The following is a 15,517-nucleotide window of genomic DNA, read 5'->3' on the forward strand; positions in this document are numbered from 1 at the left end:
TACTCCAACTTTCTAAACCTTGGAGAAAAGAAAATAATTATGAGGTGACTATGACTCATTTGAAGCTGCATTCAAAGCAAATGAAAGCAGTATAACAAATGACAATTTCAAACAATACAAACAAATGTTAGACAAAGACCGCCAACAAAAAGAAGACATTGCAGCTCAACTAGACAAAGACACACGTGAGGGCAGTCAACCCTCCCTTACAGGAAGCCATGACTGACTTGGAGAACCACTTATTCTAAAGGAAGCAGAAATAGCCATGACTGAGGAAGAACATATCACATATCAATATAAATAATCTGACAAAGACTTGTCAATTCTGGAATCATAGCTAAATGATGAAAAACTCACTATGGCCCTCATTACGACCCTGGCCGAAAGTAACTGACCTGACCGCCATAGCGTAAATAGCGTTTCCGCCATTGCACGACGGAGTAAAGTGCGGCTAATTCTGACCCATCGGGCACGAGCACTACGCCATGGCGGAAGTGCAAAGTCCGCGATGGCGGAAATGTCCCCAAAACGCCCCTCACCGCCGTCGTACGGCGCCCTAGGTGCAATTCCGCCACCCATCATAGCGGTCACCGTAATGAGCGGTAATCGCAAAATACGGTGACCGTAAATATACGGAAACGGAAGTAAAAACATGGGCCCGGAACGGGAAACAGCACGCCGTACACCTATAAAATCAGAATCCCAACACAACCATTAAAAATCCTACCCTGAGACACATCCCAACCCGTTAGCCACCCTAGTGAAAACAATAAAAATGGGAAAAGTTGCGAAACTCACCGTGCTCACAGAGACCCTCCAGGAGAATGCTGCCGTCGTCTTCTCGACGCAAATGACCAGGACGGCACTTGCGAACAAGAAGGCCATATGGGCCCTGGTGGCACAGCGGGTAAGTGCGGTGGGGACCGCACCCCGCAACCCACAGCAATGCAGAAAGCGATGGGACGACTTGCGGATACGCGTACGGAGCATACTATCAGCCAACCGTAACATTGCCACAGCTACCGGGGGAGGATCGGAATCACCCATCAAGTTGACCCCCTGGGAAGAAATCTGTGCCTCCACCATTGGAATGGAGAGTATAGAGGGAGTCGGAGGGATGGAGAAAGGAGTGCAGACATCCGAAGAATCAGGTAGGTGGGCCAAATAAAACAATGCTAAATCCACAATGTCCAATCATGTGAAGTACCATGTGTCCACATAGTGCAACAGAAACACATGTCCAGGAGAACGTCCACATACATTGGCCTGATAGCGCACTTTAAAAGTCACATTAAATACATAAATAATTAAAAATCCTAAAAACACCCTCTACACGTGCAGCATGCACACCCTGACTGCAGGCTGCAAAACAACTGCATCCTCAATCCACACAAAAATGAAACCACCTCCAAGGCCCTGACCCAAATCACCCTCAGGTACCACCCCAATGCATGTGATACATTGCCATTCCAATTTCCACAGACCCATAAATAACGCTCGCCCTCCTTTACTCCAACACAGGGTCCAATTCAAACGACGAGCTTCAGGACACCCCTACCAGCACACCTGCAAAGAGGGCCAAGACCAACAGCCAAAGACCCTCCACCTCAGCTGCACGGATCAAGACCCGGCAGCAGCACAAATCAAGTGGCAGCACACAGGAGGGGACTTCAACAGGCACCCCAGCAGGCAGCATGCCCACAACAGCAGCACCACAGGTCCCCCCAATGGATGCCACAGAAGGCACTGCTTCTGGTGGCAGCAGCACCATGGGTGACACTGCATTAATGGCAGCATGCTCCGAAACAGAAAACGGTGCTGTCGATGTAGGATCCATCCATGACCTGTCTCAATCCCCCTGTTTGTTTCATCCCGTACACCATGAGGACACCACGCAGGGGCACCCACAAGACGACGACTGGCCATCCCCCACAAGCCCTGTGGCAAGGCAACATGAGGTGATCAGCCCCTCTGTGACACCACCGCAAATGGGCATGGCCCAGCAGAGGCAACAGTCCCTCGACCAGGTGATCGTGCAACAGCAGCAACTGGCCACGCTCCTCAAGGAGCATGCTGATGAATGTGGGGGTACTAAGGCAGCCATAGAAACATCTACTGAGACACTTAGGGCAGAAATGGAGAGAAGTAAAGAGACACTAAGGGCACAAATGGAGAGATGCACCGAGAGCCTGAGGGGGGAACTGCATGCGACATCCAAAGACGTATGTGCTGAACTTGCCGCTGTGCGCCGTGTGCTCACTGAGCTCTCACAAACCCTTAGGGACATGCATGGACGTGAGCAGGCAGAGACATCATCCGTTGCAAGTTCCGTCCAGGGCAGCCCCCAACGTAGATCTGGGAGGAACCTGCGCTCCACAGGCAGGGGTGCACCTGATACCCGGAGAGGGGGCTTGCAATATCGTCTACCCACTGACAATGAGCATCTTTGGACACTGGTGTTCGGGGGGGAGGTAGGAGGGTGGAGGGGGTGTGTTGGGCTTTCTTGGGTGGCGGGTCGATGGGGTGTGTAACATAATTTCACATATGCTATAAACATTTCACAATCATCCAATGAGATGTGTGGACATTGATCTTTGTGTACGAGGCCTTTATAGGCGTACAGTCCATATTGTGCATGTTCCAGACACACACAGTGCCACAAGTCCCGTGTCCATGTATCAGCCACCAGGCGTGAGTGCTAGAAGCATGAATCTATGATAATCTGACGAATTTCACGGCCCTCCTGTGCCTCGCGGACTCCTTGAGGTGCTGCCACATCCCCACCCTCATCATGACCATCTTCAGGTGCTTGCAGTTCTGCGTCAGGGGGCATGGGCACATTTCTACGTACGCACATGTTGTGTAGCATGACACATGCCATGACCATCTTTGCAACCTTCTCATGGCGGTACAGGAGTGCCCCGCCAGACCTGCTGAGGCAGCGGAAACGAGCCTTCAGTAGGCCGAATGCCTGTTCTATGACTACACGGGTACGTGAGTGGGCATGGTTGTAGTCCTCCTCATGCTGGTTCTGTGGGTTCCGGAGTGGTGTAAGGAGCCATCTCTTCAGTGGATACCCGGCATCACCTGTATGTGGACATTAAAGGATGTTTGTGGAATGACATTGCTACGTACGCATCCCCCCCCTTCCTGCCAGGTCATTGGCGCATCACATACCCCACATCATCATGCATGAAATGAGACTCACCGAGTAGCCAGGATCTGTTCCCTGCATGATGCTCCATGTAGCGTGGAATTGTAGAGTTCCTCAAGACCATAGAATCATGGGTTGATCCAGGAAATCGGGCACAACAATGTGTAATGATCCTGTTGGAGTCACACACCATTTGTACATTAAGAGAATGATATTGTTTTCGGTTGCGGTACTGGACCTCCATGGCATGCAGGACAACCAATTCCACATGGGTGCAGTCGATGGCACCAATGCAACCCGGTATGCCGGCAAGTGCATGGAATGCCACTTTTGTGTTCGTAATTTCCTGCTCCGAGCGTGGTAGAGAGATGTAGTCGTCTGCGTGCTTCAGGAGGGCATCGAGCACTTGCAATAGTGTCCGTGACAACAGTGGCTGTGAAATGCCATGCAACTGTCCGACTGTGTGCTGGTAGGTGCCTGTGGCCAGGAAGTGTAGTACAGACACCACCTTCAGTAGGGGTGGGATGGCGGTTGGGCTATCTATCATGCTGACAAGGTCAGCGTGTGTCATGTCCACAATGGCGGTTATGGTGTCCCGGTCCAAACGGTAGAGGGTGTGGATCTGCTCATCAGTGAGGTTGAACGGATGAGCTCGGAGGCGTGGGATTGCGGGCTGCCTGCGTGGTGGTAGTGGCTGTGCTGGTGGGCCTTGCTGGCCCTGCCTTGCCCTCCTCCTCCTCCTGCGTCTCCTCTGTGCGGCCGGTTGTTGTAGTAGTTGGTGTTCGTCTTCTTCTTGAAGTTGGAGTACTTGCAGTGCTATCAGGTCCCCCAGGGCCAACATCGCTAGTCCTGCCGGTAGCATTTTGGAGTGGGTGTGGTTGTGGGAGGGGGTTGGGTGTGCAATTTATGTGTTTTCAGGCAGTATAGCCTCCACCTGTGGTGATTCATTCCACCTGTGCAAGCTGCAATCCCCTTTGGGCGAGCACGTCCCGCACACAACGCTGCAATTTGACGCATGGCATCTTGCTATTACAATCATGTATTTAATCCCGATGGCAGTGAAATATTGGTTCATATGTTCATTCTGCTATGGTCCCATTGTTTGACATACTATCTTTACAGTCGCGAACAAACTTGTGAAGGGTCAGTGGAATGTAGTACTCGATTAACGGTGGACCCTCATGCAGCACTGTACCGAGGTTCACCGACGGGCGGGGCGTCCCATTTGTGAGTGAAGCCAGTTGCCATTTTCACACACTGCCACACTACATGGATGAATTTGTGATTTCAAGCGGTCACAGATGCCTTTTCGACGTGATGTTGCAAATGAGGAATTCGAAGGACAGCGCTTTCGGTTTTCAGCTAGCGGCGGGGAGACGCCCACAGGTCTGACTGCAGATATAAAGTTCTATTGTTTAATGTCCTTCGGACAGGGGCCATGGCGAGAATGCAATGATTGATATGAATAGTATGGGATGCGCAATAGCGTAGTGGACGATAAGGCCGGACGTTCCCAAATACATGTTACTTCACAACACTGGAATTCCGGGCTGGAGCACAGTGGATTTTGCAGACTGCATTACGCACAGACTCAATGGAAATTTCACATGTTATGTGAGTAAATAATCAGGCGTTTTCATACCGGGATGAGGGAATGATGTATGGATGCATGGACAGATGATTTAATTGAGAGTTTGCCATGTACATGGCTTTTTGGAATCTATCCACTTCCCCTGCGCTATGTGATGGAGAGCTGCCATAGTGGGACCATCGTCTATCTGCCCTTGTTGAACCCTCCCTGTCTCGACGCGCCTTCAAACACTTGTGTCTATGCACGTTACTAATCCCATCTAATGGATTCTGTTTTAACAGACGCATGCACACAAAGACTCGTTTGTAATAGTGTTTTCACCTCGATTTATATAGTTATGATTCGCAAGTGATTTTTGGGTGGGAATAATCCTTTTGAGTGGGCTAGCATGCATATGGCTGTAGATTTAGTGTGATCATTGAAGTGAGTAATTCAAATGAAGTTCTGATGCCCATACTATTCTTTTTCATTTCATTTGGGTGACAGGTATCTCCTCCCCTTTTGCCGCTGCCATCTGTATGCCACTCCTGCAGATGGCTTTTACTCCCGACACCTGCTGCTTCGTGTTAATCAGTGGAGCACCATTACGATCTTATGGGACGATCGCCAATGGGCCACATGCCCTTACGCAGTACTAGTGGCTAGGAGCAACATATCGACCTTTCAGCTGGACTAGTGCCTACCTAATGGGACGGCCCTGCGGTTCTAGGCGCTTCCATGTTGCCTTTTTGAACGTGAATGTAGCCCCTGTGTACCATGAAGGAACAGGGCGTCACACAAGAAGACGCTGGTCATTTATTGCGGATGCAGCCCACAATAATTAAATATATTTTGGAGTTCATGACCTAATGGCTGTATGGGCTTGGTGATTTTGTTGTGCATTAAATTTCTATTATGATATTAACCGTGTAGCGTTATTCTTTGCAAGTAATGTAGCATATTCCTATTTGTGGAACGATGTATTGTGGGAAGATCTGCATTGGGTTCCGGCTTCTGAGTATAGTTGCGTGGTACTGTACTGGGCGCGTTTGCCTACGAAGCCCAGTGAGGTCAGGGATAGGGGCTGCCATTATGATGTCATGCTCAGGGGCGGGGGATTAGCTTTTGTGTAACAGATGCCGGTCAGCCAGGTGGATTGGTGGAATGATGTGATTATCAGAATATGGCTGGTCACAGGTGCCTGTGTTTGCGTGCGTTTCTTGGAGGGAGTCTGAGGTCATGTCCATTGGAATAGCTTCTGTATTCGTGCCATCTGTGCCCTGCAGCTCCCATTGGCCCCTCTTGAGATGGGCCTGGCTGCTCAGTCACTCTGCCAACTTGTGTGGTACATGCTTATGCTGATGGTTGGTTTGTTTACTGGCAAGAGTACAGGGCTGGTGCAGTCCCCCTCAGGATACTGCTTTGAATGTTGCCTTACACTGGTGTCAAGCAATGGGGTCCTGTTGTTGTGTTGTCTCATATTTCAGTTCATATTGCTGTACTTGAACCTTCACATGCCTGTGCTGCATCAGTACGGCAATGGTGACATGGCAAATATGGATGGCCACTCACAAGGCACTTGGAGCCCCTACATTCATTTGTTCGTTGGCATGCATGGGTGACTTGTACATTTCACTGGTTGCATTGTGTGACTTCATTGCACCTACGAGGAGTTGTGCAATGTGGCCAGGGAGTGGTGTACAGGCACTCAGTAGGGCCATTTACGGTTGGTTTGCGTTGCCGTACTTCTCACCATGGCGGAATGGAACAATTAACTTAACAAAATCTAAAAAAATATGTCCTTAATGCCAAACCTTGCAAGCTGTAGTCAATTCAACAAGACAATGTTGAAAAAAGAAATGCAACCCATACTGCATATCAGCTCCGCAGATAAACTAGAAGTGCACACTATGACAATTCCTATATGTCAACAAGCAACAGCACAACTTAATAGCTTAGAAAAATGTATCTCCAACACAGCCGTATTGCAGAAAATATTGACTTTGTTTCTAAACTGCAGAGAAATTCTAAAACGTTACCTTGGCATAGAACATGGTTTAGTCAATGGAGTAATTGGTACAGTTGTTGGCTTCCAAACATATCCACATGATTACATTTATTTTATCAACATCCACTTTGACAAACGTGCAAAAGTTAAAAGAATTGGCCGGACAATAGCATGTTTCTTTCTTTTCAAAGACATGTACATACGCAGAGAACACTTTTCTCTATATCTTGCATATGCTGTCACTATTCACAAATCACAAGGTCTATCCCTAGATCAAGCGTTGATTGAAACTGGCAACAAAGTGTTTAAAGAAGGTATGACTTATGTACAACTTTCATGTCTGCGTACCCTCAATGGTCTTTTCCTACTTAACTTTGATGCAAACAAAGTCAATGATGATATATCTTGCATCCTGGAATACAACAGCCTACGGGCACTATAGACCCCATCTACATATGTACCCTGTACCTCAAAAAAGAAACCTTTTAAAATGCAAATAATAGACCCAGATTCTGTAGCAGCTTTCCGAACAATACCACTAAAAATAAACGACTAACTCCTTCTGCATCAAATAATGCAACCACAAAACTGTCTTGTACAAAATCAACTGCACATCCGCCAGGAAAATAGAAACACACAAATGTCTCTTCTCCAGAAACATCTGCAGGCCCATCAAATGATCCACAAACAGAGCTCTCTGGTCCAATTTAAATTCAGAAACAAAACATTTGTAATTTGTTATGCTGATGTGACAATGAATCTCTTTCAATTGCCATAACTTTTTCAAAAGTTTTACTTACACGGCTTGGACCAGTTGTGTTTGCAAATGCTCAATATAAATAATCTGACAAAGACTTGTCAATTCTGGAATCATAGCTAAATGATGAAAAACTCACTATGTACCTAGAAGTCACTCACGAAATTGAATATGGTTGTAAACATGAAACTAAAACCTGTAGCTGTAAAAATTATAAAGCACTGCTCCTGTATGTAAGTGGTGAAGCTGGGTCTGGTAAAACATTTGTAATAAAAATAATCAGTACGTTTCTACACAACTTAACACACAAAAACCTTTCGGCTGTAGTAACAGCCCCCAAAGGTTTAGCTGCCTATAACATAGGGGGAGTAACTCTACACCGACTACTACTCCTCCTGTAGTACACCAGAACAAATTAGAATACTACAAATTATCAGCAGAAGCTACTATTGAAGTACACAGAATTCTAAAACAAATGAAAGTGCCCCTGGTAGATGAAGTAAGCATGGTTTCCAACCTCATATTGGCTTTAATTCATCTCAGAATGCAAGATGTCCTAGAAACTAACTATGAAGATCTGTTTGGAGGAAAACATGTTATTGTTTTTGGAGATGTCCTACAGTTACACCAGTGAAAGGTCAACCTATGTTCAAAACATAAGAACACATAAAATGCCACAATACCCTCGGCAGCATTGGAAATGTAAATCTCTGCAACATTTTCACTACAGAGAACTAACTCAAAACATGCGCTAGTCTGCAGACCTCACATATGCTCACATGTTAAAAAGCATTACAACTAGTCTGCTTACTAAAGATTCAAAATCCATCTTAAATAGTAGACTAATCTATGAGCTATATGGAAGAAACACATCTGCTCCTGATGTCATGGAACAATTAACTTAACAAAATCTAAAAAAATATGTCCTTAATGCCAAACCTTGCAAGCTGTAGTCAATTCAACAAGACAATGTTGAAAAAAGAAATGCAACCCATACTGCATATCAGCTCCGCAGATAAACTAGAAGTGCACACTATGACAATTCCTATATGTCAACAAGCAACAGCACAACTTAATAGCTTAGAAAAATGTATCTCCAACACAGCCGTATTGGAGAAAATATTGACTTTGTTTCTAAACTGCAGAGAAATTCTAAAACGTTACCTTGGCGTAGAACATGGTTTAGTCAATGGAGTAATTGGTACAGTTGTTGGCTTCCAAACATATCCACATGATGACATTTATTTTATCAACATCCACTTTGACAAACGTGCAAAAGTTAAAAGAATTGGCCGGACAATAGCATGTTTCTTTCTTTTCAAAGACATGTACATACGCAGAGAACACTTTTCTCTATCTCTTGCATATGCTGTCACTATTCACAAATCACAAGGTCTATCCCAAGATCAAGCGTTGATTGAAACTGGCAACAGAGTGTTTAAAGAAGGTATGAGTTATGTAGAACTTTCATGTCTGCGTACCCTCAATGGTATTTTCCTACTTAACTTTGATGCAAACAAAGTCAATGATGATATATCTTGCATCCTGGAATACAACAGCCTACGGGCACTATAGACCCCATCTACATATGTACCCTGTACCTCAAAAAAGAAACCTTTTAAAATGCAAATAATAGAAACAAATTCTGTAGCAGCTTTCCGAACAATACCACTAAAAATAAACGACTAACTCCTTCTGCATCAAATAATGCAACCACAAAACTGTCTTGTACAAAATCAACTGCACATCCACCAGAAAAATAGAAACACACAAATGTCTCTTCTCCAGAAACATCTGCAGGCCCATCAAATGATCCACAAACAGAGCTCTCTCGTCCAATTTAAATTCAGAAACAAAACATTTGTAATTTGTTATGCTAATGTGACAATGAATCTCTTTCAATTGCCATCAATTTTTCAAAAGTTTTACTTACACGGCTTGGACCAGTTGTGTTTGCAAATGCTCAATATAAATAATCTGACAAAGACTTGTCAATTCTGGAATCATAGCTAAATGATGAAAAACTCACTATGTATCTAGAAGTCACTCACGAAATTGAATATGGTTGTAAACATGAAACTAAAACCTGTAGCTGTAAAAATTATAAACCACTGCTCCTGTATGTAAGTGGTGAAGCTGGGTCTGGTAAAACATTTGTAATAAAAATAATCAGTACGTTTCTACACAATTTAACACACAACAACCTTTCGGCTGTAGTAACAGCCCCCAAAGGTTTAGCTGCCTATAACATAGGAGGAGTAACTTTACACCGACTACTACTCCTCCTGTAGTACACCAGAACAAATTAGAATACTACAAATTATCAGCAGAAGCTACTATTGAAGTACACAGAATTCTAAAACAAATGAAAGTGCCCCTGGTAGATGAAGTAAGCATGGTTTCCAACCTCATATTGGCTTTAATTCATCTCAGAATGCAAGAAGTCCTAAAAACTAACTATGAAGATCTGTTTGGAGGAAAACATGTTATTGTTTTTGGAGATGTCCTACAGTTACACCAGTGAAAGGTCAAACTATGTTCAAAACATAAGAATACATAAAATGCCACAATACCCTTGGCAGCATTGGAAATGTAAATCTGTGCAACATTTTCACTACAGAGAACTAACTCAAAACATGCGCTAGTCTGCAGACCTCACATATGCTAACATGTTAAAAAGCATTACAACTAGTCTGCTTACTAAAAATTCAAAATCCATCTTAAATAGTAGACTAATCTATGAGCTATATGGACGAAACACATCTGCTCCTGATGTCATGGAACAATTAACTTAACAAAATCTAAAAAAAATATGTCCTTAATGCCAAACCTTGCAAGCTGTAGTCAATTCAACAAGACAATGTTGAAAAAAGAAATGCAACCCATACTGCATATCAGCTCCGCAGATAAACTAGAAGTGCACACTATGACAATTCCTATATGTCAACAAGCAACAGCACAACTTAATAGCTTAGAAAAGTTTATTTCCAACACAGCCGTATTGGAGAAAATATTGACTTTGTTTCTAAACTGCAGAGAAATTCTAAAACGTTACCTTGGCGTAGAACATGGTTTAGTCAATGGAGTAATTGGTACAGGTGTTGGCTTCCAAACATATCCACATGATGATATTTATTTTATCAACATCCACTTTGACAAACGTGCAAAAGTTAAAAGAATTGGCCGGACAATAGCATGTTTCTTTCTTTGCAGAGACATGTACATACGCAGAGAACACTTTTCTCTATCTCTTGCATATGCTGTCACTATTCACAAATCACAAGGTCTATCCCTAGATCAAGCATTGATTGAAACTGGCAACAGAGTGTTTAAAGAAGGTATGAGTTATGTAGAACTTTCATGTCTACGTACCCTCAATGGTCTTTTCCTACTTAACTTTGATGCAAACAAAGTCAATGACAATATATCTTGCATCCTGGAATACAACAGCCTACGGGCACTAAAGACCTCATCTACATATGTACCCTGTACCTCAAAAAAGAAACCTTTTAAAATGCAAATAATAGAACCAGAATCTGTAGCAGCTTTCCGAACAATACCACTAAAAATAAACGACTAACTCCTTCTGCATCAAATAATGCAACCACAAAACTGTCTTGTACAAAATCAACTGCACATCCACCAGAAAAATAGAAACACACAAATGTCTCTTCTCCAGAAACATCTGCAGGCCCATCAAATGATCCACAAACAGAGCTCTCTGGTCCAATTTAAATTCAGAAACAAAACATTTGTAATCTGTTATGCTAATGTGACAATGAATCTCTTTCAATTGCCATCAATTTTTCAAAAGTTTTACTTACATGGCTTGGACCAGTTGTGTTTGCAAATGCTCGTCCTTCACAGAAATGCCACAAATAATCCTGACAACACCTACTGTGTCTCAGGTATAAGGAGAGCATTGGACTACTGTGCAGGAATGGTACAATTTACCATAAACACACAGGAAGATCCACAAGAATTCCAAAAGTCCTTACTACAAGTACTGGAAACCAAAAACATCCCTATAAATGAAATCTTCCAGTTTTCATACACGTGGAAACATACATGAACTCTCTGCAACCATGTTTCACAAGACCACATCCCTAATGAATGATTTGTATATATATTCATACCAAATCCTGAATCCATTCCATTTCTCCAGCTATTGCAGAATGCAAATCATGGCATATTATTCCCTTTTTATCAATTCAGACAATCGTTCCACCATATAAATAAACTCACATAGCCAATATGTCATAAGGTACAATGCAGGTGGTACCAATAATAACTGTAAACTTACAGGCTTCACACATGGCCAAGTATCGCTTGGAAAGAAAACCTTCACAATAGTAGGTATACTATACCCCACTGTTGCCACAACCATTTTAGGGCCCTACACTGCATATGCCAAAAAAAGAAGTGGTTGGTTTGAATGTAACAATACCTCTGTTACTCCAAAACATAGGTTACAAGCAAATTTAACAAATGCCTACTTAATTCCTTCAACCCAAATTTAATCACTAAACTGTTACACAATTAACAGTTAGAATATGCACGCAGGTATATAACTACATCCATAATACTACAATAACACTTTTGAAAGTAAATCTAGTTAGAATACACCAATACGCATCTAACTACTTGAAAAACACCCTTCATTGAAAAGCAGTTCAATATGTGCCATCTCAATTCTTATACGACAAAATATCTTCTAACCTCCAATGTAGTTAGAATATGCAAACAGTTATCTAACTACTACAAGCATTCACTTAATCACAACATACATCAAACATACTATTACCCTTATACTGCGGACTGAAAAGGGAAGTGAGTCCGCAGACCGAACCCAGATATTACACATTTTTTTACCTACTTTTTGGCCATTTTAAAAACCTACTATATGGATTTACACCACATTTACAAAAGTACGCTTTCAGGACCAATCCGTCACTCCTGCTGCAAATTTGGTGAAAATCTGTCCAGCAGTTGGGGCTGTAGGCATGAGCAAATGCTTTGTTCCATTGCGTCTATGGGAAAAATCACACATTTTGACCCACCTATAATTTTGCCCCCCACCTGACGAAACCTCACCAAACTTCGGAGGATCAATATGACAGGCCCATATACTTTTTTTTACAAAGTTTCGAGAGGATTCATATGCGGGTGACGTTGTAAACTGCCCAAAAAGTGCTCTTCCTATGGGTTGAACAACTTAAACGTAACTACAGGGCCGCTACCACATGCCCTATAAAAATATATATACATATATATATACACAGTAGTGGCCGTGTAGTTATGGTTAAGTCGCCAATCCATTAGGAAGAGCACTTTTTGGGTGGCTTATAACTTCGCTGCCCCTGGACGAATCCTCACCAAACTTTGCAGAAAAAGTATACGGCCCACTCTGAATATAGCAAAGTGTGGTGAGGTTTGGTCCAGGGGGGGCAAAGTTATAGGGGGGTCCCATATTGTTTTTTTTTTCCATAGACATAATGGGAAAACACTTTGCTCACACCTACAGCTCAAACCGCTGGACGGATTGCCACCAAATTTGTGGCAGGATCAGCGGCTTAGTCCCGAAAACATGCTTTTCTTAATTTGGTGTACATCCATCCAGTAGTTTTTTTTTTTAAATGACCAAAACATAAGGCAAAAGAAATAGTGATATCTATGTCCGCTCCACTGACAAATTTCCCTATTCGCTCCATGGACAGGACACCGATTGGTTGACCAACTTGAGTCATGTCCGCGGACATGCAATGTGTTCGCCGATTGGCTGGAGTGAGGCGTGAAGTGCATCACATTGTTTTGATGCGTCCGCCATCTTGGATCTGCCGACAGCGCGGCGGCGAACAGAGGCAAAATGCAATTTTGGGGAGTGTGTTGGTGTGCAGGAGTGCTTGGGGAGGGTTGGGGAGTAAGAGATGGGTAAAATAATGTATTTGTTTAGGTGGCAGGTGCCCCTGTTGTGTTTGCCATGTCCGCGGTCTTTGAAGCTGTGCACGGGCATAATAAATGCATTACTAGCTATCTTACTTTACTATGATGTTGGTTTTGGGTTGTTAGTAGAGCATTGATTGTAGTTAATATCCCCTATAAGCAGCCCGCATACCACAGTCTAAATGTTTGGTAGCATAGGTGTGTTATGCTGCGGTGGTTGTGGCCAGGCCCTAAAGTCTTGGTTGCATGGCTGAAGGCCGTAGGCCATAGGCCATGCATCCAACACTCTAGGCCCTGGCCACAACCACCGCAGCATAACACAACCATAGAATCAAACACCCATCAAATATCCACAACCCAAAAGTTTATGTACTGTTTCATTGTAGAGTTTGTACATGAAGTTTTATCTAGGCTATGCAGTTAAGATTGTAGAGTTTGTAACAAGGACTGTGTCATAATATACTCTTGGAAGTAAACATTTTGGATTGTGGTGTATGAGTGTGTACATTTTCTTTGAGATCTGATGGTAAATAAACTACTTTGCCACAAATGCCTTTCTCTAATTGAGAGGGAGGTCATTTTTCTGTTTTTGATTGAAGGTGTATTATTGCTTGAAATGGGTGCACTGTTTGAATTATGATGCTCTCATACAAATTTAGTTGTTGCAGAGGTTTTGGTAGTGGGAATAATTACAAGTTATGTGTGATAGCACTTGAAGGTGTTTGGTTGTTGTCAAGTTTTGCAGTGCAGTAATTGCAAAGTATTAAGGGGTCAGTAATTTTGTATTTGTTTTCTGCTACAAGGTAGAGAGCTAATTGGAACCATTTGGAATCTTCATTTCTTCATTGTCTTCTATTTTGTATGTTATGTTTACAGTTTTAGTGCTACTTTTATAAAAAGTCGTGCGGCAACACACACACATGGTTTGGTACTTCAGCGGAGGTACTTTCAAACTTTAGTATTTCTTTTTTGTATGTGTGTAATAGAAGGTTGCTATTTGTACAGTAGTTGCTAGTTTGTTGTAAAGCTAATGCATTTTGTAAGTGGCTTTCACTTCAAAAATATTTTCTCTGGATATGCTCTATTTCTTTGAGTAGTTGTTTGGCTATACCAGGTAGAAGGTTGCTATTTAAATTGGCTAGTGCTAAAGCAGGACTTTTAGCATAGTAGAGTTTATGGACCAGATTTATTATAGTTGAATGATGTGTTTATATCATTTTGATATGATGTAAGTGCCTTTTACAAATAGGTCCTGAAATGCAGGCTAATACATGTCTTCGTAGTCCTGTGTATTTGTGTACTGGACAGGCATCCATATTTTGTCATAGTTTCATTTTTCAATTTGTCTTTGCTTTTTCCATATTGATTGAGGAACTGGCGTAAAGATTTGAAAGATTTTTTGACAATGTTATACATTGATTTGCACAGCCATTTGTAGACTGCATGTTTTCCTTCAGTAGAATGGAGAGGTGATATTGAGTTTTCTGGGGATATTTTTATGAGCAGAGTTTCTTGTTGCATATTGGTGTTATTAAGTTTTTCATACACTCGTCCACTGCTATGTATGACAATTGGGTTTGTTTGGTTTGTTTATATGCTTCTTCATTAAAATATGGTTCTGTGGTCGTGGTGTGACTCCATTCACCTTCACAGATGTTTAAGAAGCTATTTTGTGGATATTCCATTTATTGAGAAGTAATTATAGTACTTTAGTAGTTAGATTTGTTAGTGGTTTCATTCTGTTTAAAACTAAAATAAATAACTTCCTTTCCAGAAGGATTGCACTGTCTATGAGAGCTTCTAATATTAATTTTCTACGGTAGGTTTTAAGGGTTGTGCATGATTTCTCTCCTGTTTTTATAAGGTTCTGAAGGATTCTGTGGTGGAACATTTTTTGTGAAATATTTATTTTGGTATGGTTACTTGCCACTATATCAAGATTTATAGGTACAGCGTTAGTAGTAGTGGTAGCTGAAGTCTTGTTAATCCCTTTCTGTTTCATTTTACATTTTGATATAGGAGGCAAAGTTTCTGTACTGGAAGCTTTTTTGTTTCGCTTAATGACTGTATTAGCTGTTTTGTTTG

This window comes from Ambystoma mexicanum, chromosome 8 (genome assembly GCF_040938575.1).
Source record: "Ambystoma mexicanum isolate Mex_15411 chromosome 8, UKY_AmexF1_1, whole genome shotgun sequence".
NCBI lineage: Eukaryota > Metazoa > Chordata > Amphibia > Caudata > Ambystomatidae > Ambystoma > Ambystoma mexicanum.